This window comes from Phyllobates terribilis, unplaced genomic scaffold (assembly GCF_046119375.1).
Source record: "Phyllobates terribilis strain yellow unplaced genomic scaffold, ASM4611937v1 Scaffold_1__5_contigs__length_1240528914, whole genome shotgun sequence".
NCBI classification, from domain to species: Eukaryota; Metazoa; Chordata; class Amphibia; order Anura; family Dendrobatidae; genus Phyllobates; species Phyllobates terribilis.
Window position 1 is genome coordinate 641,774,926 of NW_027362761.1, and position 27,102 is coordinate 641,802,027.

Genomic DNA, 27,102 nt, shown 5'->3' on the forward strand with positions numbered 1-27,102 from the left:
TTCCGAGAACAATGGAAGAGTTCCGAAGCATTTTTAAACGTCAGCGTAATTCCGAGAACAATGGAAGAGTTCTGAAGCATTTTTAAACGTCAGCGGAATTCTGCGAACACTGGAAGCGTTCCGAAGCATTTTTAAACTTCAGCAGAATTTGGAGAACAATGGAAGAGTTCCGAAGCATTTTTAAACTTCACCCGAATTCCGAGAGCAATGGAAGAGTTCCAAAGCATTTTAAAAGTTCAGCAGAATTCCGAGAACAATTGAAGAGTTCCGAAGCATTCTTAAATGTCAGCGGAATGCCGAGAACAATGCAAGATTTCCGAAGCATTTTTATATGTCAGTGGAATTCCGAGATTAATGGAAGAGTACCGAAGCATTTTTAAACTTCAGCAGAATTCCGAGAACAATGGAAGAGTTTCGAAGCATTTTTAAACTTCAACGGAATTTCGAGAACAATGGAAGAGTTGCGAAGCATTATTAAACGTCAGCGGAATTCCGAGAGCAATGGAAGAGTTCTGAAGCATTTTTAAACTTCAGCAGAATTCCGAGAACAATGAAAGAGTTTCGAAGCATTTTTAAACTTCAGCAGAATTCAGAGAACAATGGAAGAGTTTCGAAGCATTTTTAAACTTCAACGGAATTCCGAGAACAATGGAAGAGTTCCGAAGCATTTTTAAACGTCAGCGGAATTCCGAGAACAATGAAAGAGTTGCGAAGCATTATTAAACGTCAGGGGAATTCCGAGAACAATGGAAGAGTTCTGAAGCATTTTTAAGCGTCAGCGGAATTTTGAAAACAATGGAAGATTTCCGAAGCATTTTTAAACGTCAGCGGAATTCTGAGAACAATGGAAGAGTTCTGAAGCATTTTTAAACTTCAGCAGAATTCCGAGAACAATGGAAGGGTTCCGAAGCATTTTTAAACTTCAGCGGAATTTGGAGAACAATGGAAGAGTTCCGAAGCATTTTTAAAAGTCAGCGGAATTCCGAGAACAATGGAAGAGTTGTGAAGCATTTTTAAACGTCAGCGGAATTCCGAGAACAATGGAAGAGTTCCGAAGCATTTTTAAACTTCAGCGAAATTACGAGAACAATGGAAGAGTTCCGAATCATTTTTAAACATGAGCAGAATTACGAGAACAATGGAAGAGATTTTAAGCATTTTTAAACTTCAGCGGAATTCCGAGAACAATAGAAGAGTTCCGAAGCATTTTTAACCTTCACCCGAATTCCGAGAGCAATGGAAGAGTTCCAAAGCATTTTAAAAGTTCAGCAGAATTCCGAGAACAATTGAAGAGTTCCGAAGCATTTTTAAACGTCAGCGGAATGCCGAGAACAATGCAAGATTTCCGAAGCATTTTTATATGTCAGCGGAATTCCGAGAACAATGGAAGAGTACCGAAGCATTTTTAAACGTCAGCGGAATTCCGAGAACAATGGAAGAGTACCGAAGCATTTTTAAACGTCAGCGGAATTCTGAGAACAATGGAAATGTTCTGAAGCATTTTTAAACTTCAGCAGATTTCCGAGAAAAATGGAAGAGTTCCGAAGCATTTTTAAACTTCAGCGGAATTCCGAGAACAATGTAAGAGATTTTAAGCATTTTTAAACTTCAGCGGAATTCCGAGAACAATAGAAGAGTTCCGAAGCATTTTTAAAATTCACACGAATTCCGAGAATAATGGAAGAGTTCAGATGAATTTTTAGACTTCAGCAGAATTCCTAGAACAATGGAAGAGTTCCAAAGCATTTTTAAACTTCAGCGGAATTCCGATAACAATGGAAGAGTTCCGAAGCATTTTTAAACGTCAGCGGAATTCCGAGAACAATGGAAGAGTACCGAAGCATTTTAAAACGTCATCGGAATTCCGAGAACAATGGAAGAGTTCCGAACCATTTTTAAACTTCAGCGGAATTACGAGAACAATGGAAGAGTTCCGAAGCATTTTTAAACATGAGCAGAATTACGAGAACAATGGAAGAGATTTTAAGCATTTTTAAACTTCAGCGGAATTCCGAGAACAATAGAAGAGTTCCGAAGCATTTTAAAACTTCACCCGAATTCCGAGAGCAGTGGAAGAGTTTCGAAGCATTTTTAAACTTCAACGGAATGCCGAGAACAATGCAAGATTTCCGAAGCATTTTTATATGTCAGCGGAATTCCGAGAACAATGGAAGAGTACCGAAGCATTTTTAAACTTCAACAGAATTCCGAGAACAATGGAAGAGTTTCGAAGCATTTTTAAACTTCAACGGAATTCCGAGAGCAATGGAAGAGTTCTGAAGCATTTTTAAACTTCAGCAGAATTCCGAGAACAATGAAAGAGTTTCGAAGCATTTTTAAACTTCAGCAGAATTCCGAGAACAATGGAAGAGTTTCGAAGCATTTTTAAACTTCAACGGAATTCCGAGAACAATGGAAGATTTCCGAAGCATTTTTAAACGTCAGCGGAATTCTGAGAACAATGGAAGAGTTCTGAAGCATTTTTAAACTTCAGCAGAATTCCGAGAACAATGGAAGGGTTTCGAAGCATTTTTAAACTTCAGCGGAATTTGGAGAACAATGGAAGAGTTCCGAAGCATTTTTAAAAGTCAGCGGAATTCCGAGAACAATGGAAGAGTTGTGAAGCATTTTTAAACGTCAGCGGAATTCCGAGAACAATGGAAGAGTTGTGAAGCATTTTTAAACTTCAGCGAAATTACGAGAACAATGGAAGAGTTCCGAATCATTTTTAAACATGAGCAGAATTACGAGAACAATGGAAGAGATTTTAAGCATTTTTAAACTTCAGCGGAATTCCGAGAACAATAGAAGAGTTCCGAAGCATTTTTAAACTTCACCCGAATTCCGAGAGCAATGGAAGAGTTCCAAAGCATTTTAAAAGTTCAGCAGAATTCCGAGAACAATTGAAGAGTTCCGAAGCATTTTTAAACGTCAGCGGAATGCCGAGAACAATGCAAGATTTCCGAAGCATTTTTATATGTCAGCGGAATTCCGAGAACAATGGAAGAGTACCGAAGCATTTTTAAACGTCAGCGGAATTCCGAGAACAATGGAAGAGTACCGAAGCATTTTTAAACGTCAGCGGAATTCTGAGAACAATGGAAATGTTCTGAAGCATTTTTAAACTTCAGCAGATTTCCGAGAAAAATGGAAGAGTTCCGAAGCATTTTTAAACTTCAGTGGAATTCCGAGAACAATGTAAGAGATTTTAAGCATTTTTAAACTTCAGCGGAATTCCGAGAACAATAGAAGAGTTCCGAAGCATTTTTAAAATTCACACGAATTCCGAGAATAATGGAAGAGTTCAGATGAATTTTTAGACTTCAGCAGAATTCCTAGAACAATGGAAGAGTTCCAAAGCATTTTTAAACTTCAGCGGAATTCCGATAACAATGGAAGAGTTCCGAAGCATTTTTAAACGTCAGCGGAATTCCGAGAACAATGGAAGAGTACCGAAGCATTTTAAAACGTCATCGGAATTACGAGAACAATGGAAGAGTTCCGAAGCATTTTTAAACATGAGCAGAATTACGAGAACAATGGAAGAGATTTTAAGCATTTTTAAACTTCAGCGGAATTCCGAGAACAATAGAAGAGTTCCGAAGCATTTTTAAACTTCAGCAGAATTCCGAGAACAATGGAAGAGTTTCGAAGCATTTTTAAACTTCAACGGAATTCCGAGAACAATGGAAGAGTTCCGAAGCATTTTTAAACGTCAGCGGAATTCCGAGAACAATGAAAGAGTTGCGAAGCATTATTAAACGTCAGCGGAATTCCGAGAACAATGGAAGAGTTCTGAAGCATTTTTAAGCGTCAGCGGAATTTTAAAAACAATGGAAGATTTCCGAAGCATTTTTAAATGTCAGCGGAATTCTGAGAACAATGGAAGAGTTCTGAAGCATTTTTAAACTTCAGCAGAATTCCGAGAACAATGGAAGGGTTCCGAAGCATTTTTAAACTTCAGCGGAATTTGGAGAACAATGGAAGAGTTCCGAAGCATTTTTAAAAGTCAGCGGAATTCCGAGAACAATGGAAGAGTTGTGAAGCATTTTTAAACGTCAGGGGAATTCCGAGAACAATGGAAGAGTTCCGAAGCATTTTTAAACTTCAGCGGAATTACGAGAACAATGGAAGAGCTCCGAAGCATTTTTAAACATGAGCAGAATTACGAGAACAATGGAAGAGATTTTAAGCATTTTTAAACTTCAGCGGAATTCCGAGAACAATAGAAGAGTTCCGAAGCATTTTTAAACTTCACCCGAATTCCGAGAGCAAAGGAAGAGTTCCAAAGCATTTTAAAAGTTCAGCAGAATTCCAAGAACAATTGAAGAGTTCCGAAGCATTTTTAAACGTCAGCAGAATGCCGAGAACAATGCAAGATTTCCGAAGCATTTTTATATGTCAGCGGAATTCCGAGAACAATGGAAGAGTACCGAAGCATTTTTAAACGTCAGCAGAATTCTGAGAACAATGGAAGAGTTCCGAAGCATTTTTAAACTTCAGCGGAATTCCGAGAACAATGGAAGAGTTCCGAAGCATTATTAAACATCAGCGGAATTCCGAGAACAATGGAAGAGTTCTGAAGCATTTTTAAACGTCGGCAGAATTCCGAGAACAATAGAAGAGTTCCGAAGCATTTTTAAACTTCAGCGGAATTCCGAGAACAATGGAAGAGTTCCGAAGCATTATTAAACATCAGCGGAATTCCGAGAACAATGGAAGAGTTCTGAAGCATTTTTAAACGTCAGCAGAATTCCGAGGACAATAGAAGAGTTCCAAAGCATTTTTAAACGTCAGCAGAATTCTGAGAACAATGGAAGAGTTCCGGAGCATTTTTAGACTTCAACGGAATTCGGAGAACAATGGAAGAGTTCCAAAGCATTTTTAAAAGTCAGCGGAATTCCGAGAAAAATGGAAGAGTTCTGAAGCATTTTTAAATGTCAGCATAATTCCGAGAACAATGGAAGAGTTCTGAAGCATTTTTAAACGTCAGCGGAATTTTGAAAACAATGGAAGATTTCCGAAGCATTTTTAAACATCAGCGGAATTCTGCGCACACTGGAAGAGTTCCGAAGCATTTTTAAACTTCAGCGGAATTTGGAGAACAATCGAAGAGTTCCGAAGGATTTTTAAAAGTCAGCGGAATTCCGAGAACAATGGAAGAGTTGTGAAGCATTTTTAAGCGTCAGCGGAATTCCGAGAACAATGGAAGAGTTCCGAAGCATTTTTAAACGTCAGCGGAATTCCGAGAACAATAGAAGGTACCAAAGCATGTTTAAACTTCAGCGGAATTCCGAGAACAATGGAAGAGTTCTGAAGCATTTTTAAAAGTCAGCGGAAGTCTGAGAACAATAGTAGAGTTGTGAAGCATTTTTTAGCGTCAGCAGAATTCCGAGAACAATGGAAGAGTTCCGAAGCATTCTTAAACTTCAGCGGAATTCCGAGAACAATGGAAGAGTTCCGAAGCATTCTTAAACTTCAGCGGAATTCCGAGAACAATGGAAGAGTTCCGAAGCATTTTTAAAAGTCAGTGGAATTCTGAGAACAATGTAAGAGTTCCGAAGCATTTTTAAACTTCACCGGAATTCCGAGAACAATGGAAGAGTTCGGAAGTATTCTTAAACTTCAGCGGAATTCTGAGAACAATGGAAGATTTCCGAAGCATGTTTAAACGTTAGCGGAATTCTGTGAACACTGGAAGAGTTCCGAAGCATTTTTAAACGTCAGCAGAATTCCGAGAACAATGGAAGAGTTCCGAAGCATTTTTAAACATCAGCGGAATTCCGAGAACAATGGAAGAGTTCTGAACCTTTTTAAATGTCAGCGGAATACCGAGAACAATGGAAGAGTTCCGAAGCATTTTTAAACTTCTGCAGAATTCCGAGAACAATGGAAGAGGTCCGAAGCATTCTTAAACTTCAGCGGAATTCCGAGAACAATGGTAGAGTTCCGAAGCATTTTTAAATGTCAGCGGAATTCCGAGAACAATAGAAGAGTTGTGGAGCATTTTAAGCGTCAGCGGAATTCCGAGAACAATGGAAGAGTTCCGAAGCATTTTTAAACTTCAGCAGAATTCCGAGAACAATGGAAGAGTTTTGAAGCAATTTTAAGCGTCAGCGGAATTCCGACAACAATGGAAGAGTTCCGAAGCATTTTTAAAAGTCAGCGGAATTCTGAGAACAATAGAAAAGTTGTGAAGCTTTTTTAAGCGTCAGCGGAATTCCGAGAACAATGGAAGAATTCCGAAGCATTTTTAAACTTCAAAACTTCAGCAGAATTCCGAGAACAATGGAAGAGTTCCGAAGCATTCTTAAACTTCAGCGGAATTCCCAGAACAATGGAAGAGTTCCGAAGCATTTTTAAAAGTCAGCGGAATTCCGAGAACAATGGAAGAGTTCTGAAGCATTTTTAAACTTCAGCAGAATTCCTGGAACAATGGAAGAGTTCCGAAGCATTTTTAAAAGTCAGCAGAATTCCGAGAACAATAGAAGGGTACCAAAGCATGTTTAAACTTCAGCGGAATTCTGAGAACAATGTAAGATTTCCGAAGCATTTTTAAACGTCAGCGGAATTCTGCGAACACTGGAAGAGTTCCGAAGCATTTTTAAACTTCAGCGGAATTTGGACGACAATCGAAGAGTTCCGAAGGATTTTTAAAAGTCAGCGGAATTCCGAGAACAATGGAAGAGTTGTGAAGCATTTTTAAGCGTCAGCGGAATTCCGAGAACAATGGAAGAGTTCCGAAGCATTTTTAAACGTCAGCGGAATTCCGAGAACAATAGAAGGTACCAAAGCATGTTTAAACTTCAGCGGAATTCTGAGAACAATATAAGCGTTCCGAAGCATTTTTAAACTTCAACGGAATTCCGAGAACAATGGAAGAGTTCCGAAGCATTTTTAAACGTCAGCGTAATTCCGAGAACAATGGAAGAGTTCTGAAGCATTTTTAAACGTCAGCGGAATTCTGCGAACACTGGAAGAGTTCCGAAGCATTTTTAAACTTCAGCAGAATTTGGAGAACAATCGAAGAGTTCCGAAGCATTTTTAAACTTCACCCAAATTCCGAGAGCAATGGAAGAGTTCCAAAGCATTTTAAAAGTTCAGCAGAATTCCGAGAACAATTGAAGAGTTCCGAAGCATTTTTAAACATCAGCGGAATTCTGCGCACACTGGAAGAGTTCCGAAGCATTTTTAAACTTCAGCGGAATTTGGAGAACAATCGAAGAGTTCCGAAGGATTTTTAAAAGTCAGCGGAATTCCGAGAACAATGGAAGAGTTGTGAAGCATTTTTAAGCGTCAGCGGAATTCCGAGAACAATGGAAGAGTTCCGAAGCATTTTTAAACGTCAGCGGAATTCCGAGAACAATAGAAGGTACCAAAGCATGTTTAAACTTCAGCGGAATTCCGAGAACAATGGAAGAGTTCTGAAGCATTTTTAAAAGTCAGCGGAAGTCTGAGAACAATAGTAGAGTTGTGAAGCATTTTTTAGCGTCAGCAGAATTCCGAGAACAATGGAAGAGTTCCGAAGCATTCTTAAACTTCAGCGGAATTCCGAGAACAATGGAAGAGTTCCGAAGCATTCTTAAACTTCAGCGGAATTCCTTGAACAATGGAAGAGTTCCGAAGCATTTTTAAAAGTCAGTGGAATTCTGAGAACAATGTAAGAGTTCCGAAGCATTTTTAAACTTCACCGGAATTCCGAGAACAATGGAAGAGTTCGGAAGTATTCTTAAACTTCAGCGGAATTCTGAGAACAATGGAAGATTTCCGAAGCATGTTTAAACGTTAGCGGAATTCTGTGAACACTGGAAGAGTTCCGAAGCATTTTTAAACGTCAGCAGAATTCCGAGAACAATGGAAGAGTTCCGAAGCATTTTTAAACATCAGCGGAATTCCGAGAACAATGGAAGAGTTCTGAACCTTTTTAAATGTCAGCGGAATACCGAGAACAATGGAAGAGTTCCGAAGCATTTTTAAACTTCTGCAGAATTCCGAGAACAATGGAAGAGGTCCGAAGCATTCTTAAACTTCAGCGGAATTCCGAGAACAATGGTAGAGTTCCGAAGCATTTTTAAATGTCAGCGGAATTCCGAGAACAATAGAAGAGTTGTGGAGCATTTTAAGCGTCAGCGGAATTCCGAGAACAATGGAAGAGTTCCGAAGCATTTTTAAACTTCAGCAGAATTCCGAGAACAATGGAAGAGTTTTGAAGCAATTTTAAGCGTCAGCGGAATTCCGACAACAATGGAAGAGTTCCGAAGCATTTTTAAAAGTCAGCGGAATTCTGAGAACAATAGAAAAGTTGTGAAGCTTTTTTAAGCGTCAGCGGAATTCCGAGAACAATGGAAGAATTCCGAAGCATTTTTAAACTTCAAAACTTCAGCAGAATTCCGAGAACAATGGAAGAGTTCCGAAGCATTCTTAAACTTCAGCGGAATTCCCAGAACAATGGAAGAGTTCCGAAGCATTTTTAAAAGTCAGCGGAATTCCGAGAACAATGGAAGAGTTCTGAAGCATTTTTAAACTTCAGCAGAATTCCTGGAACAATGGAAGAGTTCCGAAGCATTTTTAAAAGTCAGCAGAATTCCGAGAACAATAGAAGGGTACCAAAGCATGTTTAAACTTCAGCGGAATTCTGAGAACAATGTAAGATTTCCGAAGCATTTTTAAACGTCAGCGGAATTCTGCGAACACTGGAAGAGTTCCGAAGCATTTTTAAACTTCAGCGGAATTTGGAGAACAATCGAAGAGTTCCGAAGGATTTTTAAAAGTCAGCGGAATTCCGAGAACAATGGAAGAGTTGTGAAGCATTTTTAAGCGTCAGCGGAATTCCGAGAACAATGGAAGAGTTCCGAAGCATTTTTAAACGTCAGCGGAATTCTGAGAACAATATAAGCGTTCCGAAGCATTTTTAAACTTCAACGGAATTCCGAGAACAATGGAAGAGTTCCGAAGCATTTTTAAACGTCAGCGTAATTCCGAGAACAATGGAAGAGTTCTGAAGCATTTTTAAACGTCAGCGGAATTCTGCGAACACTGGAAGAGTTCCGAAGCATTTTTAAACTTCAGCAGAATTTGGAGAACAATCGAAGAGTTCCGAAGCATTTTTAAACTTCACCCAAATTCCGAGAGCAATGGAAGAGTTCCAAAGCATTTTAAAAGTTCAGCAGAATTCCGAGAACAATTGAAGAGTTCCGAAGCATTTTTAAATGTCAGCGTAATGCCGAGAACAATGCAAGATTTCCGAAGCATTTTTATATGTCAGTGGAATTCCGAGATAAATGGAAGAGTACCGAAGCATTTTTAAACTTCAGCAGAATTCCGAGAACAATGGAAGAGTTTCGAAGCATTTTTAAACTTCAACGGAATTTCGAGAACAATGGAAGAGTTGCGAAGCATTATTAAACGTCAGCGGAATTCCGAGAGCAATGGAAGAGTTCTGAAGCATTTTTAAACTTCAGCAGAATTCCGAGAACAATGAAAGAGTTTCGAAGCATTTTTAAACTTCAGCAGAATTCCGAGAACAATGGAAGAGTTTCGAAGCATTTTTAAACTTCAACGGAATTCCGAGAACAATGGAAGAGTTCCGAAGCATTTTTAAACGTCAGCGGAATTCCGAGAACAATGAAAGAGTTGCGAAGCATTATTAAACGTCAGGGGAATTCCGAGAACAATGGAAGAGTTCTGAAGCATTTTTAAGCGTCAGCGGAATTTTGAAAACAATGGAAGATTTCCGAAGCATTTTTAAACGTCAGCGGAATTCTGAGAACAATGGAAGAGTTCTGAAGCATTTTTAAACTTCAGCAGAATTCCGAGAACAATGGAAGGGTTCCGAAGCATTTTTAAACTTCAGCGGAATTTGGAGAACAATGGAAGAGTTCCGAAGCATTTTTAAAAGTCAGCGGAATTCCGAGAACAATGGAAGAGTTGTGAAGCATTTTTAAACGTCAGCGGAATTCCGAGAACAATGCAAGATTTCCTAAGCATTCTTATATGTCAGCGGAATTCCGAGAACAATGGAAGAGTACCGAAGCATTTTTAAACTTCAGCAGAATTCCGAGAACAATGGAAGAGTTTCGAAGCATTTTTAAACTTCAACGGAATTCCGAGAACAGTGGAAGAGTTGCGAAGCATTATTAAACGTCAGCGGAATTCCGAGAGCAATGGAAGAGTTCTGAAGCATTTTTAAACTTCAGCAGAATTCCGAGAACAATGAAAGAGTTTCGAAGCATTTTTAAACTTCAGCAGAATTCCGAGAACAATGGAAGAGTTTCGAAGCATTTTTAAACTTCAACGGAATTCCGAGAACAATGGAAGAGTTGCGAAGCATTATTAAAAGTCAGCGGAATTCCGAGAACAATGGAAGAGTTCTGAAGCATTTTTAAACGTCAGCGGAATTTTGAGAACAATGGAAGAGTTGTGAAGCATTTTTAAACGTCAGCGGAATTCCGAGAACAATGGAAGAGTTGTGAAGCATTTTTAAACTTCAGCGAAATTACGAGAACAATGGAAGAGTTCCGAATCATTTTTAAACATGAGCAGAATTACGAGAACAATGGAAGAGATTTTAAGCATTTTTAAACTTCAGCGGAATTCCGAGAACAATAGAAGAGTTCCGAAGCATTTTTAAACTTCACCCGAATTCCGAGAGCAATGGAAGAGTTCCAAAGCATTTTAAAAGTTCAGCAGAATTCCGAGAACAATTGAAGAGTTCCGAAGCATTTTTAAACGTCAGCGGAATGCCGAGAACAATGCAAGATTTCCGAAGCATTTTTATATGTCAGCGGAATTCCGAGAACAATGGAAGAGTACCGAAGCATTTTTAAACGTCAGCGGAATTCCGAGAACAATGGAAGAGTACCGAAGCATTTTTAAACGTCAGCGGAATTCTGAGAACAATGGAAATGTTCTGAAGCATTTTTAAACTTCAGCAGATTTCCGAGAAAAATGGAAGAGTTCCGAAGCATTTTTAAACTTCAGTGGAATTCCGAGAACAATGTAAGAGATTTTAAGCATTTTTAAACTTCAGCGGAATTCCGAGAACAATAGAAGAGTTCCGAAGCATTTTTAAAATTCACACGAATTCCGAGAATAATGGAAGAGTTCAGATGAATTTTTAGACTTCAGCAGAATTCCTAGAACAATGGAAGAGTTCCAAAGCATTTTTAAACTTCAGCGGAATTCCGATAACAATGGAAGAGTTCCGAAGCATTTTTAAACGTCAGCGGAATTCCGAGAACAATGGAAGAGTACCGAAGCATTTTAAAACGTCATCGGAATTACGAGAACAATGGAAGAGTTCCGAAGCATTTTTAAACATGAGCAGAATTACGAGAACAATGGAAGAGATTTTAAGCATTTTTAAACTTCAGCGGAATTCCGAGAACAATAGAAGAGTTCCGAAGCATTTTTAAACTTCAGCAGAATTCCGAGAACAATGGAAGAGTTTCGAAGCATTTTTAAACTTCAACGGAATTCCGAGAACAATGGAAGAGTTCCGAAGCATTTTTAAACGTCAGCGGAATTCCGAGAACAATGAAAGAGTTGCGAAGCATTATTAAACGTCAGCGGAATTCCGAGAACAATGGAAGAGTTCTGAAGCATTTTTAAGCGTCAGCGGAATTTTAAAAACAATGGAAGATTTCCGAAGCATTTTTAAATGTCAGCGGAATTCTGAGAACAATGGAAGAGTTCTGAAGCATTTTTAAACTTCAGCAGAATTCCGAGAACAATGGAAGGGTTCCGAAGCATTTTTAAACTTCAGCGGAATTTGGAGAACAATGGAAGAGTTCCGAAGCATTTTTAAAAGTCAGCGGAATTCCGAGAACAATGGAAGAGTTGTGAAGCATTTTTAAACGTCAGGGGAATTCCGAGAACAATGGAAGAGTTCCGAAGCATTTTTAAACTTCAGCGGAATTACGAGAACAATGGAAGAGCTCCGAAGCATTTTTAAACATGAGCAGAATTACGAGAACAATGGAAGAGATTTTAAGCATTTTTAAACTTCAGCGGAATTCCGAGAACAATAGAAGAGTTCCGAAGCATTTTTAAACTTCACCCGAATTCCGAGAGCAAAGGAAGAGTTCCAAAGCATTTTAAAAGTTCAGCAGAATTCCAAGAACAATTGAAGAGTTCCGAAGCATTTTTAAACGTCAGCAGAATGCCGAGAACAATGCAAGATTTCCGAAGCATTTTTATATGTCAGCGGAATTCCGAGAACAATGGAAGAGTACCGAAGCATTTTTAAACGTCAGCAGAATTCTGAGAACAATGGAAGAGTTCCGAAGCATTTTTAAACTTCAGCGGAATTCCGAGAACAATGGAAGAGTTCCGAAGCATTATTAAACATCAGCGGAATTCCGAGAACAATGGAAGAGTTCTGAAGCATTTTTAAACGTCGGCAGAATTCCGAGAACAATAGAAGAGTTCCGAAGCATTTTTAAACTTCAGCGGAATTCCGAGAACAATAGAAGAGTTCCGAAGCATTATTAAACATCAGCGGAATTCCGAGAACAATGGAAGAGTTCTGAAGCATTTTTAAACGTCAGCAGAATTCCGAGGACAATAGAAGAGTTCCGAAGCATTTTTAAACGTCAGCAGAATTCTGAGAACAATGGAAGAGTTCCGGAGCATTTTTAGACTTCAGCGGAATTCGGAGAACAATGGAAGAGTTCCAAAGCATTTTTAAACGTCAGCGGAATTCCGAGAAAAATGGAAGAGTTCTGAAGCATTTTTAAATGTCAGCATAATTCCGAGAACAATGGAAGAGTTCTGAAGCATTTTTAAACGTCAGCGGAATTTTGAAAACAATGGAAGATTTCCGAAGCATTTTTAAACATCAGCGGAATTCTGCGCACACTGGAAGAGTTCCGAAGCATTTTTAAACTTCAGCGGAATTTGGAGAACAATCGAAGAGTTCCGAAGGATTTTTAAAAGTCAGCGGAATTCCGAGAACAATGGAAGAGTTGTGAAGCATTTTTAAGCGTCAGCGGAATTCCGAGAACAATGGAAGAGTTCCGAAGCATTTTTAAACGTCAGCGGAATTCCGAGAACAATAGAAGGTACCAAAGCATGTTTAAACTTCAGCGGAATTCCGAGAACAATGGAAGAGTTCTGAAGCATTTTTAAAAGTCAGCGGAAGTCTGAGAACAATAGTAGAGTTGTGAAGCATTTTTTAGCGTCAGCAGAATTCCGAGAACAATGGAAGAGTTCCGAAGCATTCTTAAACTTCAGCGGAATTCCGAGAACAATGGAAGAGTTCCGAAGCATTCTTAAACTTCAGCGGAATTCCGAGAACAATGGAAGAGTTCCGAAGCATTTTTAAAAGTCAGTGGAATTCTGAGAACAATGTAAGAGTTCCGAAGCATTTTTAAACTTCACCGGAATTCCGAGAACAATGGAAGAGTTCGGAAGTATTCTTAAACTTCAGCGGAATTCTGAGAACAATGGAAGATTTCCGAAGCATGTTTAAACGTTAGCGGAATTCTGTGAACACTGGAAGAGTTCCGAAGCATTTTTAAACGTCAGCAGAATTCCGAGAACAATGGAAGAGTTCCGAAGCATTTTTAAACATCAGCGGAATTCCGAGAACAATGGAAGAGTTCTGAACCTTTTTAAATGTCAGCGGAATACCGAGAACAATGGAAGAGTTCCGAAGCATTTTTAAACTTCTGCAGAATTCCGAGAACAATGGAAGAGGTCCGAAGCATTCTTAAACTTCAGCGGAATTCCGAGAACAATGGAAGAGTTCCGAAGCATTTTTAAACTTCAGCAGAATTCCGAGAACAATGGAAGAGTTTTGAAGCAATTTTAAGCGTCAGCGGAATTCCGACAACAATGGAAGAGTTCCGAAGCATTTTTAAAAGTCAGCGGAATTCTGAGAACAATAGAAAAGTTGTGAAGCTTTTTTAAGCGTCAGCGGAATTCCGAGAACAATGGAAGAATTCCGAAGCATTTTTAAACTTCAAAACTTCAGCAGAATTCCGAGAACAATGGAAGAGTTCCGAAGCATTCTTAAACTTCAGCGGAATTCCCAGAACAATGGAAGAGTTCCGAAGCATTTTTAAAAGTCAGCGGAATTCCGAGAACAATGGAAGAGTTCTGAAGCATTTTTAAACTTCAGCAGAATTCCTGGAACAATGGAAGAGTTCCGAAGCATTTTTAAAAGTCAGCAGAATTCCGAGAACAATAGAAGGGTACCAAAGCATGTTTAAACTTCAGCGGAATTCTGAGAACAATGTAAGATTTCCGAAGCATTTTTAAACGTCAGCGGAATTCTGCGAACACTGGAAGAGTTCCGAAGCATTTTTAAACTTCAGCGGAATTTGGAGAACAATCGAAGAGTTCCGAAGGATTTTTAAAAGTCAGCGGAATTCCGAGAACAATGGAAGAGTTGTGAAGCATTTTTAAGCGTCAGCGGAATTCCGAGAACAATGGAAGAGTTCCGAAGCATGTTTAAACTTCAGCGGAATTCTGAGAACAATATAAGCGTTCCGAAGCATTTTTAAACTTCAACGGAATTCCGAGAACAATGGAAGAGTTCCGAAGCATTTTTAAACGTCAGCGTAATTCCGAGAACAATGGAAGAGTTCTGAAGCATTTTTAAACGTCAGCGGAATTCTGCGAACACTGGAAGAGTTCCGAAGCATTTTTAAACTTCAGCAGAATTTGGAGAACAATCGAAGAGTTCCGAAGCATTTTTAAACTTCACCCAAATTCCGAGAGCAATGGAAGAGTTCCAAAGCATTTTAAAAGTTCAGCAGAATTCCGAGAACAATTGAAGAGTTCCGAAGCATTTTTAAATGTCAGCGGAATGCCGAGAACAATGCAAGATTTCCGAAGCATTTTTATATGTCAGTGGAATTCCGAGATAAATGGAAGAGTACCGAAGCATTTTTAAACTTCAGCAGAATTCCGAGAACAATGGAAGAGTTTCGAAGCATTTTTAAACTTCAACGGAATTTCGAGAACAATGGAAGAGTTGCGAAGCATTATTAAACGTCAGCGGAATTCCGAGAGCAATGGAAGAGTTCTGAAGCATTTTTAAACTTCAGCAGAATTCCGAGAACAATGAAAGAGTTTCGAAGCATTTTTAAACTTCAGCAGAATTCCGAGAACAATGGAAGAGTTTCGAAGCATTTTTAAACTTCAACGGAATTCCGAGAACAATGGAAGAGTTCCGAAGCATTTTTAAACGTCAGCGGAATTCCGAGAACAATGAAAGAGTTGCGAAGCATTATTAAACGTCAGGGGAATTCCGAGAACAATGGAAGAGTTCTGAAGCATTTTTAAGCGTCAGCGGAATTTTGAAAACAATGGAAGATTTCCGAAGCATTTTTAAACGTCAGCGGAATTCTGAGAACAATGGAAGAGTTCTGAAGCATTTTTAAACTTCAGCAGAATTCCGAGAACAATGGAAGGGTTCCGAAGCATTTTTAAACTTCAGCGGAATTTGGAGAACAATGGAAGAGTTCCGAAGCATTTTTAAAAGTCAGCGGAATTCCGAGAACAATGGAAGAGTTGTGAAGCATTTTTAAACGTCAGCGGAATTCCGAGAACAATGCAAGATTTCCTAAGCATTCTTATATGTCAGCGGAATTCCGAGAACAATGGAAGAGTACCGAAGCATTTTTAAACTTCAGCAGAATTCCGAGAACAATGGAAGAGTTTCGAAGCATTTTTAAACTTCAACGGAATTCCGAGAACAGTGGAAGAGTTGCGAAGCATTATTAAACGTCAGCGGAATTCCGAGAGCAATGGAAGAGTTCTGAAGCATTTTTAAACTTCAGCAGAATTCCGAGAACAATGAAAGAGTTTCGAAGCATTTTTAAACTTCAGCAGAATTCCGAGAACAATGGAAGAGTTTCGAAGCATTTTTAAACTTCAACGGAATTCCGAGAACAATGGAAGAGTTGCGAAGCATTATTAAAAGTCAGCGGAATTCCGAGAACAATGGAAGAGTTCTGAAGCATTTTTAAACGTCAGCGGAATTCTGAGAACAATGGAAATGTTCTGAAGCATTTTTAAACTTCAGCAGATTTCTGAGAAAAATGGAAGAGTTCCGAAGCATTTTTAAACTTCAGCGGAATTCCGAGAACAATGTAAGAGATTTTAAGCATTTTTAAACTTCAGCGGAATTCGAAGAACAATAGAAGAGTTCCGAAGCATTTTTAAAATTCACACGAATTCCGAGAATAATGGAAGAGTTCAGAAGAATTTTTAGACTTCAGCAGAATTCCTAGAACAATGGAAGAGTTCCAAAGCATTTTTAAACTTCAGCGGAATTCCGATAACAATGGAAGAGTTCCGAAGCATTTTTAAACGTCAGCGGAATTCCGAGAACAATGGAAGAGTACCGAAGCATTTTAAAACGTCATCGGAATTCCGAGAACAATGGAAGAGTTCCGAACCATTTTTAAACTTCAGCGGAATTACGAGAACAATGGAAGAGTTCCGAAGCATTTTTAAACTTCAGCAGAATTCCGAGAACAATGGAAGAGTTTCGAAGCATTTTTAAACTTCAACGGAATTCCGAGAACAATGGAAGAGTTCCGAAGCATTTTTAAACGTCAGCGGAATTCCGAGAACAATTAAAGAGTTGCGAAGCATTATTAAACGTCAGGGGAATTCCGAGAACAATGGAAGAGTTCTGAAGCATTTTTAAGCGTCAGCGGAATTTTGAAAACAATGGAAGATTTCCGAAGCATTTTTAAACGTCAGCGGAATTCTGAGAACAATGGAAGAGTTCTGAAGCATTTTTAAACTTCAGCAGAATTCCGAGAACAATGGAAGGGTTCCGAAGCATTTTTAAACTTCAGCGGAATTTGGAGAACAATGGAAGAGTTCCGAAGCATTTTTAAAAGTCAGCGGAATTCCGAGAACAATGGAAGAGTTGTGAAGCATTTTTAAACGTCAGCGGAATTCCGAGAACAATGGAAAAGTTCCGAAGCATTTTTAAACTTCAGCGAAATTACGAGAACAATGGAAGAGTTCCGAATCATTTTTAAACATGAGCAGAATTACGAGAACAATGGAAGAGATTTTAAGCATTTTTAAACTTCAGCGGAATTCCGAGAACAATAGAAGAGTTCCGAAGCATTTTTAAACTTCACCCGAATTCCGAGAGCAATGGAAGACTTCCAAAGCATTTTAAAAGTTCAGCAGAATTCCGAGAACAATTGAAGAGTTCCGAAGCATTTTTAAACGTCAGCGGAATGCCGAGAACAATGCAAGATTTCCGAAGCATTTTTATATGTCAGCGGAATTCCGAGAACAATGGAAGAGTACCGAAGCATTTTTAAACGTCAGCGGAATTCCGAGAACAATGGAAGAGTACCGAAGCATTTTTAAACGTCAGCGGAATTCTGAGAACAATGGAAATGTTCTGAAGCATTTTTAAACTTCAGCAGATTTCCGAGAAAAATGGAAGAGTTCCGAAGCATTTTTAAACTTCAGCGGAATTCCGAGAACAATGTAAGAGATTTTAAGCTTTTTTAAACTTCAGCGGAATTCCGAGAACAATAGAAGAGTTCCGAAGCATTTTTAAAATTCACACGAATTCCGAGAATAATGGAAGAGTTCAGATGAATTTTTAGACTTCAGCAGAATTCCTAGAACAATGGAAGAGTTCCAAAGCATTTTTAAACTTCAGCGGAATTCCGATAACAATGGAAGAGTTCCAAAGCATTTTTAAACGTCAGCGGAATTCCGAGAACAATGGAAGAGTACCGAAGCATTTTAAAACGTCATCGGAATTCCGAGAACAATGGAAGAGTTCCGAACCATTTTTAAACTTCAGCGGAATTACGAGAACAATGGAAGAGTTCCGAAGCATTTTTAAACATGAGCAGAATTACGAGAACAATGGAAGAGATTTTAAGCATTTTTAAACTTCAGCGGAATTCCGAGAACAATAGAAGAGTTCCGAAGCATTTTTAAACTTCACCCGAATTCCGAGAGCAATGGAAGAGTTACAAAGCATTTTGAAAGTTCAGCAGAATTCCGAGAACAATTGAAGAGTTCCAAAGCATTTTTAAATGTCAGCGGAATGCCGAGAACAATGCAAGATTTCCGAAGCATTTTTATATGTCAGCGGAATTCCGAGAACAATGGAAGAGTACCGAAGCATTTTTAAACTTCAACAGAATTCCGAGAACAATGGAAGAGTTTCGAAGCATTTTTAAACTTCAACGGAATTCCGAGAACAATGGAAGAGTTCCGAAGCATTTTTAAATGTCAGCAGAATGCCGAGAACAATGCAAGATTTCCGAAGCATTTTTATATGTAAGCGGAATTCCGAGAACAATGGAAGAGTTCCGAACCATTTTTAAAATTCAGCGGAATTACGAGAACAATGGAAGAGTTCCGAAGCATTTTTAAACATGAGCAGAATTACGAGAACAATGGAAGAGATTTTAAGCATTTTTAAACTTCAGCGGAATTCCGAGAACAATAGAAGAGTTCCGAAGCATTTTTAAACTTCACCCGAATTCCGAGAGCAATGGAAGAGTTACAAAGCATTTTAAAAGTTCAGCAGAATTCCGAGAACAATTGAAGAGTTCCGAAGCATTTTTAAATGTCAGCGGAATGCCGAGAACATGCAAGATTTCCGAAGCATTTTTATATGTCAGCGGAATTCCGAGAACAATGGAAGAGTACCGAAGCATTTTTAAACTTCAACAGAATTCCGAGAACAATGGAAGAGTTTCGAAGCATTTTTAAACTTCAACGGAATTCCGAGAACAATGGAAGAGTTCCGAAGCATTTTTAAATGTCAGCGGAATGCCGAGAACAATGCAAGATTTCCGAAGCATTTTTATATGTCAGCGGAAATCCGAGAACAATGGAAGAGTACCGAAGCATTTTTAAACTTTAGCAGAATTCCGAGAACAATGGAAGAGTTTCGAAGCATTTTTAAACTTCAACGGAATTCCGAGAACAGTGGAAGAGTTGCGAAGCATAATTAAACGTCAGCGGAATTCCGAGAGCAATGGAAGAGTTCTGAAGCATTTTTAAACTTCAGCAGAATTCCGAGAACAATGAAAGAGTTTCGAAGCATTTTTAAACTTCAGCAGAATTCCGAGAACAATGGAAGAGTTTCGAAGCATTTTTAAACTTCAACGGAATTCCGAGAACAATGGAAGAGTTCCGAAGCATTTTTAAACGTCAGCGGAATTCCGAGAACAATGAAAGAGTTGCGAAGCATTATTAAACGTCAGGGGAATTCCGAGAACAATGGAAGAGTTCTGAAGCATTTTTAAGCGTCAGCGGAATTTTGAAAACAATGGAAGATTTCCGAAGCATTTTTAAACGTCAGCGGAATTCTGAGAACAATGGAAGAGTTCTGAAGCATTTTTAAACTTCAGCAGAATTCCGAGAACAATGGAAGGGTTCCGAAGCATTTTTAAACTTCAGCGGAATTTGGAGAACAATGGAAGAGTTCCGAAGCATTTTTAAAAGTCAGCGGAATTCCGAGAACAATGGAAGAGTTGTGAAGCATTTTTAAACGTCAGCGGAATTCCGAGAACAATGGAAGAGTTCCGAAGCATTTTTAAACTTCAGCGAAATTACGAGAACAATGGAAGAGTTCCGAATCATTTTTAAACATGAGCAGAATTACGAGAACAATGGAAGAGATTTTAAGCATTTTTAAACTTCAGCGGAATTCCGAGAACAATAGAAGAGTTCCGAAGCATTTTTAAACTTCACCCGAATTCCGAGAGCAATGGAAGAGTTCCAAAGCATTTTAAAAGTTCAGCAGAATTCCGAGAACAATTGAAGAGTTCCGAAGCATTTTTAAACGTCAGCGGAATGCCGAGAACAATGCAAGATTTCCGAAGCATTTTTATATGTCAGCGGAATTCCGAGAACAATGGAAGAGTACCGAAGCATTTTTAAACGTCAGCGGAATTCCGAGAACAATGGAAGAGTACCGAAGCATTTTTAAACGTCAGCGGAATTCTGAGAACAATGGAAATGTTCTGAAGCATTTTTAAACTTCAGCAGAATTCCGAGAACAATGGAAGAGTTTCGAAGCATTTTTAAACTTCAACGGAATTCCGAGAACAGTGGAAGAGTTGCGAAGCATTATTAAACGTCAGCGGAATTCCGAGAGCAATGGAAGAGTTCTGAAGCATTTTTAAACTTCAGCAGAATTCCGAGAACAATGGAAGAGTTTCGAAGCATTTTTAAACTTCAGCAGAATTCCGAGAACAATGGAAGAGTTTCGAAGCATTTTTAAACTTCAACGGAATTCCGAGAACAATGGAAGAGTTCCGAAGCATTTTTAAACGTCAGCGGAATTCCGAGAACAATGAAAGAGTTGCGAAGCATTATTAAAAGTCAGCGGAATTCCGAGAACAATGGAAGAGTTCTGAAGCATTTTTAAACGTCAGCGGAATTCTGAGAACAATGGAAATGTTCTGAAGCATTTTTAAACTTCAGCAGATTTCTGAGAAAAATGGAAGAGTTCCGAAGCATTTTTAAACTTCAGCGGAATTCCGAGAACAATGTAAGAGATTTTAAGCATTTTTAAACTTCAGCGGAATTCCGAGAACAATAGAAGAGTTCCGAAGCATTTTTAAAATTCACACGAATTCCGAGAATAATGGAAGAGTTCAGATGAATTTTTAGACTTCAGCAGAATTCCTAGAACAATGGAAGAGTTCCAAAGCATTTTTAAACTTCAGCGGAATTCCGATAACAATGGAAGAGTTCCGAAGCATTTTTAAACGTCAGCGGAATTCCGAGAACAATGGAAGAGTACCGAAGCATTTTAAAACGTCATCGGAATTCCGAGAACAATGGAAGAGTTCCGAACCATTTTTAAACTTCAGCGGAATTACGAGAACAATGGAAGAGTTCCGAAGCATTTTTAAACATGAGCAGAATTACGAGAACAATGGAAGAGATTTTAAGCATTTTTAAACTTCAGCGGAATTCCGAGAACAATAGAAGAGTTCCGAAGCATTTTTAAACTTCACCCGAATTCCGAGAGCAATGGAAGAGTTACAAAGCATTTTAAAAGTTCAGCAGAATTCCGAGAACAATTGAAGAGTTCCGAAGCATTTTTAAATGTCAGCGGAATGCCGAGAACAATGCAAGATTTCCGAAGCATTTTTATATGTCAGCGGAATTCCGAGAACAATGGAAGAGTACCGAAGCATTTTTAAACTTCAACAGAATTCCGAGAACAATGGAAGAGTTTCGAAGCATTTTTAAACTTCAACGGAATTCCGAGAACAATGGAAGAGTTCCGAAGCATTTTTAAATGTCAGCGGAATGCCGAGAACAATGCAAGATTTCCGAAGCATTTTTATATGTCAGCGGAATTCCGAGAACAATGGAAGAGTACCGAAGCATTTTTAAACTTCAACGGAATTCCGAGAACAGTGGAAGAGTTGCGAAGCATTATTAAACGTCAGCGGAATTCCGAGAGCAATGGAAGAGTTCTGAAGCATTTTTAAACTTCAGCAGAATTCCGAGAACAATGAAAGAGTTTCGAAGCATGTTTAAACTTCAGCAGAATTCCGAGAACAATGGAAGAGTTTCGAAGCATTTTTAAACTTCAACGGAATTCCGAGAACAATGGAAGAGTTCCGAAGCATTTTTAAATGTCAGCGGAATTCCGAGAACAATGAAAGAGTTGCGAAGCATTATTAAACGTCAGCGGAATTCCGAGAACAATGGAAGAGTTCTGAAGCATTTTTAAGCGTCAGCAAAATTTTGAAAACAATGGAAGATTTCCGAAGCATTTTTAAATGTCAGCGGAATTCTGAGAACAATGGAAGGGTTCCGAAGCATTTTTAAACTTCAGCGGAATTTGGAGAACAATGGAAGAGTTTCGAAGCATTTTTAAACTTCAACGGAATTCCGAGAACAATGGAAGAGTTGCGAAGCATTATTAAACGTCAGCGGAATTCCGAGAGCAATGGAAGAGTTCTGAAGCATTTTTAAACTTCAGCAGAATTCCGAAAACAATGAAAGAGTTTCGAAGCATTTTTAAACTTCAGCAGAATTCCGAGAACAATGGAAGAGTTTCGAAGCATTTTTAAACTTCAACGGAATTCCGAGAACAATGGAAGAGTTCCGAAGCATTTTTAAACGTCAGCGGAATTCCGAGAACAATGAAAGAGTTGCGAAGCATTATTAAACGTCAGGGGAATTCCGAGAACAATGGAAGAGTTCTGAAGCATTTTTAAGCGTCAGCGGAATTTTGAAAACAATGGAAGATTTCCGAAGCATTTTTAAACGTCAGCGGAATTCTGAGAACAATGGAAGAGTTCTGAAGCATTTTTAAACTTCAGCAGAATTCCGAGAACAATGGAAGGGTTCCGAAGCATTTTTAAACTTCAGCGGAATTTGGAGAACAATGGAAGAGTTCCGAAGCATTTTTAAAAGTCAGCGGAATTCCGAGAACAATGGAAGAGTTGTGAAGCATTTTTAAACGTCAGCGGAATTCCGAGAACAATTGAAGAGTTCCGAAGCATTTTTAAACTTCAGCGAAATTACGAGAACAATGGAAGAGTTCCGAATCATTTTTAAACATGAGCAGAATTACGAGAACAATGGAAGAGATTTTAAGCATTTTTAAACTTCAGCGGAATTCCCAGAACAATAGAAGAGTTCCGAAGCATTTTTAAACTTCACCCGAATTCCGAGAGCAATGGAAGAGTTCCAAAGCATTTTAAAAGTTCAGCAGAATTCCGAGAACAATTGAAGAGTTCCGAAGCATTTTTAAACGTCAGCGGAATGCCGAGAACAATGCAAGATTTCCGAAGCATTTTTATATGTCAGCGGAATTCCGAGAACAATGGAAGAGTACCGAAGCATTTTTAAACGTCAGCGGAATTCCGAGAACAATGTAAGAGTACCGAAGCATTTTTAAACGTCAGCGGAATTCTGAGAACAATGGAAATGTTCTGAAGCATTTTTAAACTTCAGCAGATTTCCGAGAAAAATGGAAGAGTTCCGAAGCATTTTTAAACTTCAGCGGAATTCTGAGAACAATGTAAGAGATTTTAAGCATTTTTAAACTTCAGCGGAATTCCGAGAACAATAGAAGAGTTCCGTAGCATTTTTAAAATTCACACGAATTCCGAGAATAATGGAAGAGTTCAGATGAATTTTTAGACTTCAGCAGAATTCCTAGAACAATGGAAGAGTTCCAAAGCATTTTTAAACTTCAGCGGAATTCCGATAACAATGGAAGAGTTCCGAAGCATTTTTAAACGTCAGCGGAATTCCGAGAACAATGGAAGAGTACCGAAGCATTTTGAAACGTCATCGGAATTCCGAGAACAATGGAAGAGCTCCGAACCATTTTTAAACTTCAGCGGAATTACGAGAACAATGGAAGAGTTCCGAAGCATTTTTAAACGTGAGCAGAATTACGAGAACAATGGAAGAGATTTTAAGCATTTTTAAACTTCAGCGGAATTCCGAGAACAATAGAAGAGGTCCGAAGCATTTTTAAACTTCACCCGAATTCCGAGAGCAATGGAAGAGTTACAAAGCATTTTAAAAGTTTAGCAGAATTCCGAGAACAATTGAAGAGTTCCGAAGCATTTTTAAATGTCAGCGGAATGCCGAGAACAATGCAAGATTTCCGAAGCATTTTTATATGTCAGCGGAATTCCGAGAACAATGGAAGAGTACCGAAGCATTTTTAAACTTCAACAGAATTCCGAGAACAATGGAAGAGTTTCGAAGCATTTTTAAACTTCAACGGAATTCCGAGAACAATGGAAGAGTTCCGAAGCATTTTTAAATGTCAGCAGAATGCCGAGAACAATGCAAGATTTCCGAAGCATTTTTATATGTCAGCAGAATTCCGAGAACAATGGAAGAGTACCGAAGCATTTTTAAACTGCAGCAGAATTCCGAGAACAATGGAAGAGTTTCGAAGCATTTTTAAACTTCAACGGAATTCCGAGAACAGTGGAAGAGTTGCGAAGCATTATTAAACGTCAGCGGAATTCCGAGAGCAATGGAAGAGTTCTGAAGCATTTTTAAACTTCAGCAGAATTCCGAGAACAATGAAAGAGTTTAGAAGCATTTTTAAACTTCAGCAGAATTCCGAGAACAATGGAAGAGTTTCGAAGCATTTTTAAACTTCAACGGAATTCCGAGAACAATGGAAGAGTTCCGAAGCATTTTTAAACGTCAGCGGAATTCCGAGAACAATGAAAGAGTTGCGAAGCATTATTAAACGTCAGCGGAATTCCAAGAACAATGGAAGAGTTCTGAAGCATTTTTAAGCGTCAGCGGAATTTTGAAAACAATGGAAGATTTCCGAAGCATTTTTAAATGTCAGCGGAATTCTGAGAACAATGGAAGAGTTCTGAAGAATTTTTAAACGTCAGCGGAATTCTGAGAACAATGGAAATGTTCTGAAGCATTTTTAAACTTCAGCAGATTTCCGAGAAAAATGGAAGAGTTCCGAAGCATTTTTAAACTTCAGCGGAATTCCGAGAACAATGTAAGAGATTTTAAGCATTTTTAAACTTCAGCGGAATTCCGAGAACAATAGAAGAGTTCCGAAGCATTTTTAAAATTCACACGAATTCCGAGAATAATGGAAGAGTTCAGATGAATTTTTAGACTTCAGCAGAATTCCTAGAACAATGGAAGAGTTCCAAAGCATTTTTAAACTTCAGCGGAATTCCGATAACAATGGAAGAGTTCCGAAGCATTTTTAAACGTCAGCGGAATTCCGAGAACAATGGAAGAGTACCGAAGCATTTTAAAACGTCATCGGAATTCCGAGAACAATGGAAGAGTTCCGAACCATTTTTAAACTTCACCCGAATTCCGAGAGCAATGGAAGAGTTACAAAGCATTTTAAAAGTTCAGCAGAATTCCGAGAACAATTGAAGAGTTCCGAAGCATTTTTAAATGTCAGCGGAATGCCGAGAACAATGCAAGATTTCCGAAACATTTTTGTATGACAGCGGAATTCCGAGAACAATGGAAGAGTACCGAAGCATTTTTAAACTTCAACAGAATTCCGAGAACAATGGAAGAGTTTCGAAGCATTTTTAAACTTCAACGGAATTCCGAGAACAATGGAAGAGTTCCGAAGCATTTTTAAATGTCAGCGGAATGCCGAGAACAATGCAAGATTTCCGAAGCATTTTTATATGTCAGCGGAATTCCGAGAACAATGGAAGAGTACCGAAGCATTTTTAAACTTCAGCAGAATTCCGAGAACAATGGAAGAGTTTCGAAGCATTTTTAAACTTCAACGGAATTCCGAGAACAGTGGAAGAGTTGCGAAGCATTATTAAACGTCAGCGGAATTCCGAGAGCAATGGAAGAGTTCTGAAGCATTTTTAAACTTCAGCAGAATTCCGAGAACAATGAAAGAGTTTCGAAGCATTTTTAAACTTCAGCAGAATTCCGAGAACAATGGAAGAGTTTCGAAGCATTTTTAAACTTCAACAGAATTCCGAGAACAATGGAAGAGTTCCGAAGCATTTTTAAACGTCAGCGGAATTCCGAGAACAATGAAAGAGTTGCGAAGCATTATTAAACGTCAGCGGAATTCCGAGAACAATGGAAGAGTTCTGAAGCATTTTTAAGCGTCAGCGGAATTTTGAAAACAATGGAAGATTTCCGAAGCATTTTTAAATGTCAGCGGAATTCTGAGAACAATGGAAGAGTTCTGAAGCATTTTTAAACTTCAGCAGAATTCCGAGAACAATGGAAGGGTTCCGAAGCATTTTTAAACTTCAGCGGAATTTGGAGAACAATGGAAGAGTTCCGAAGCATTTTTAAACTTCAGCAGAATTCCGAGAACAATGGAAGAGTTTCGAAGCATTTTTAAACTTCAACGGAATTCCGAGAACAATGGAAGAGTTCCGAAGCATTTTTAAACGTCAGCGGAATTCCGAGAACAATGAAAGAGTTGCGAAGCATTATTAAACGTCAGGGGAATTCCGAGAACAATGGAAGAGTTCTGAAGCATTTTTAAGCGTCAGCGGAATTTTGAAAACAATGGAAGATTTCCGAAGCATTTTTAAACGTCAGCGGAATTCTGAGAACAATGGAAGAGTTCTGAAGCATTTTTAAACTTCAGCAGAATTCCGAGAACAATGGAAGGGTTCCGAAGCATTTTTAAACTTCAGCGGAATTTGGAGAACAATGGAAGAGTTCCGAAGCATTTTTAAAAGTCAGCGGAATTCCGAGAACAATGGAAGAGTTGTGAAGCATTTTTAAACGTCAGCGGAATTCCGAGAACAATGGAAGAGTTCCGAAGCATTTTTAAACTTCAGCGAAATTACGAGAACAATGGAAGAGTTCCGAATCATTTTTAAACATGAGCAGAATTACGAGAACAATGGAAGAGATTTTAAGCATTTTTAAACTTCAGCGGAATTCCGAGAACAATAGAAGAGTTCCGAAGCATTTTTAAACTTCACCCGAATTCCGAGAGCAATGGAAGAGTTCCAAAGCATTTTAAAAGTTCAGCAGAATTCCGAGAACAATTGAAGAGTTCCGAAGCATTTTTAAACGTCAGCGGAATGCCGAGAACAATGCAAGATTTCCGAAGCATTTTTATATGTCAGCGGAATTCCGAGAACAATGGAAGAGTACCGAAGCATTTTTAAACGTCAGCGGAATTCCGAGAACAATGGAAGAGTACCGAAGCATTTTTAAACGTCAGCGGAATTCTGAGAACAATGGAAATGTTCTGAAGCATTTTTAAACTTCAGCAGAATTCCGAGAACAATGGAAGAGTTTCGAAGCATTTTTAAACTTCAACGGAATTCCGAGAACAGTGGAAGAGTTGCGAAGCATTATTAAACGTCAGCGGAATTCCGAGAGCAATGGAAGAGTTCTGAAGCATTTTTAAACTTCAGCAGAATTCCGAGAACAATGGAAGAGTTTCGAAGCATTTTTAAACTTCAGCAGAATTCCGAGAACAATGGAAGAGTTTCGAAGCATTTTTAAACTTCAACGGAATTCCGAGAACAATGGAAGAGTTCCGAAGCATTTTTAAACGTCAGCGGAATTCCGAGAACAATGAAAGAGTTGCGAAGCATTATTAAAAGTCAGCGGAATTCCGAGAACAATGGAAGAGTTCTGAAGCATTTTTAAACG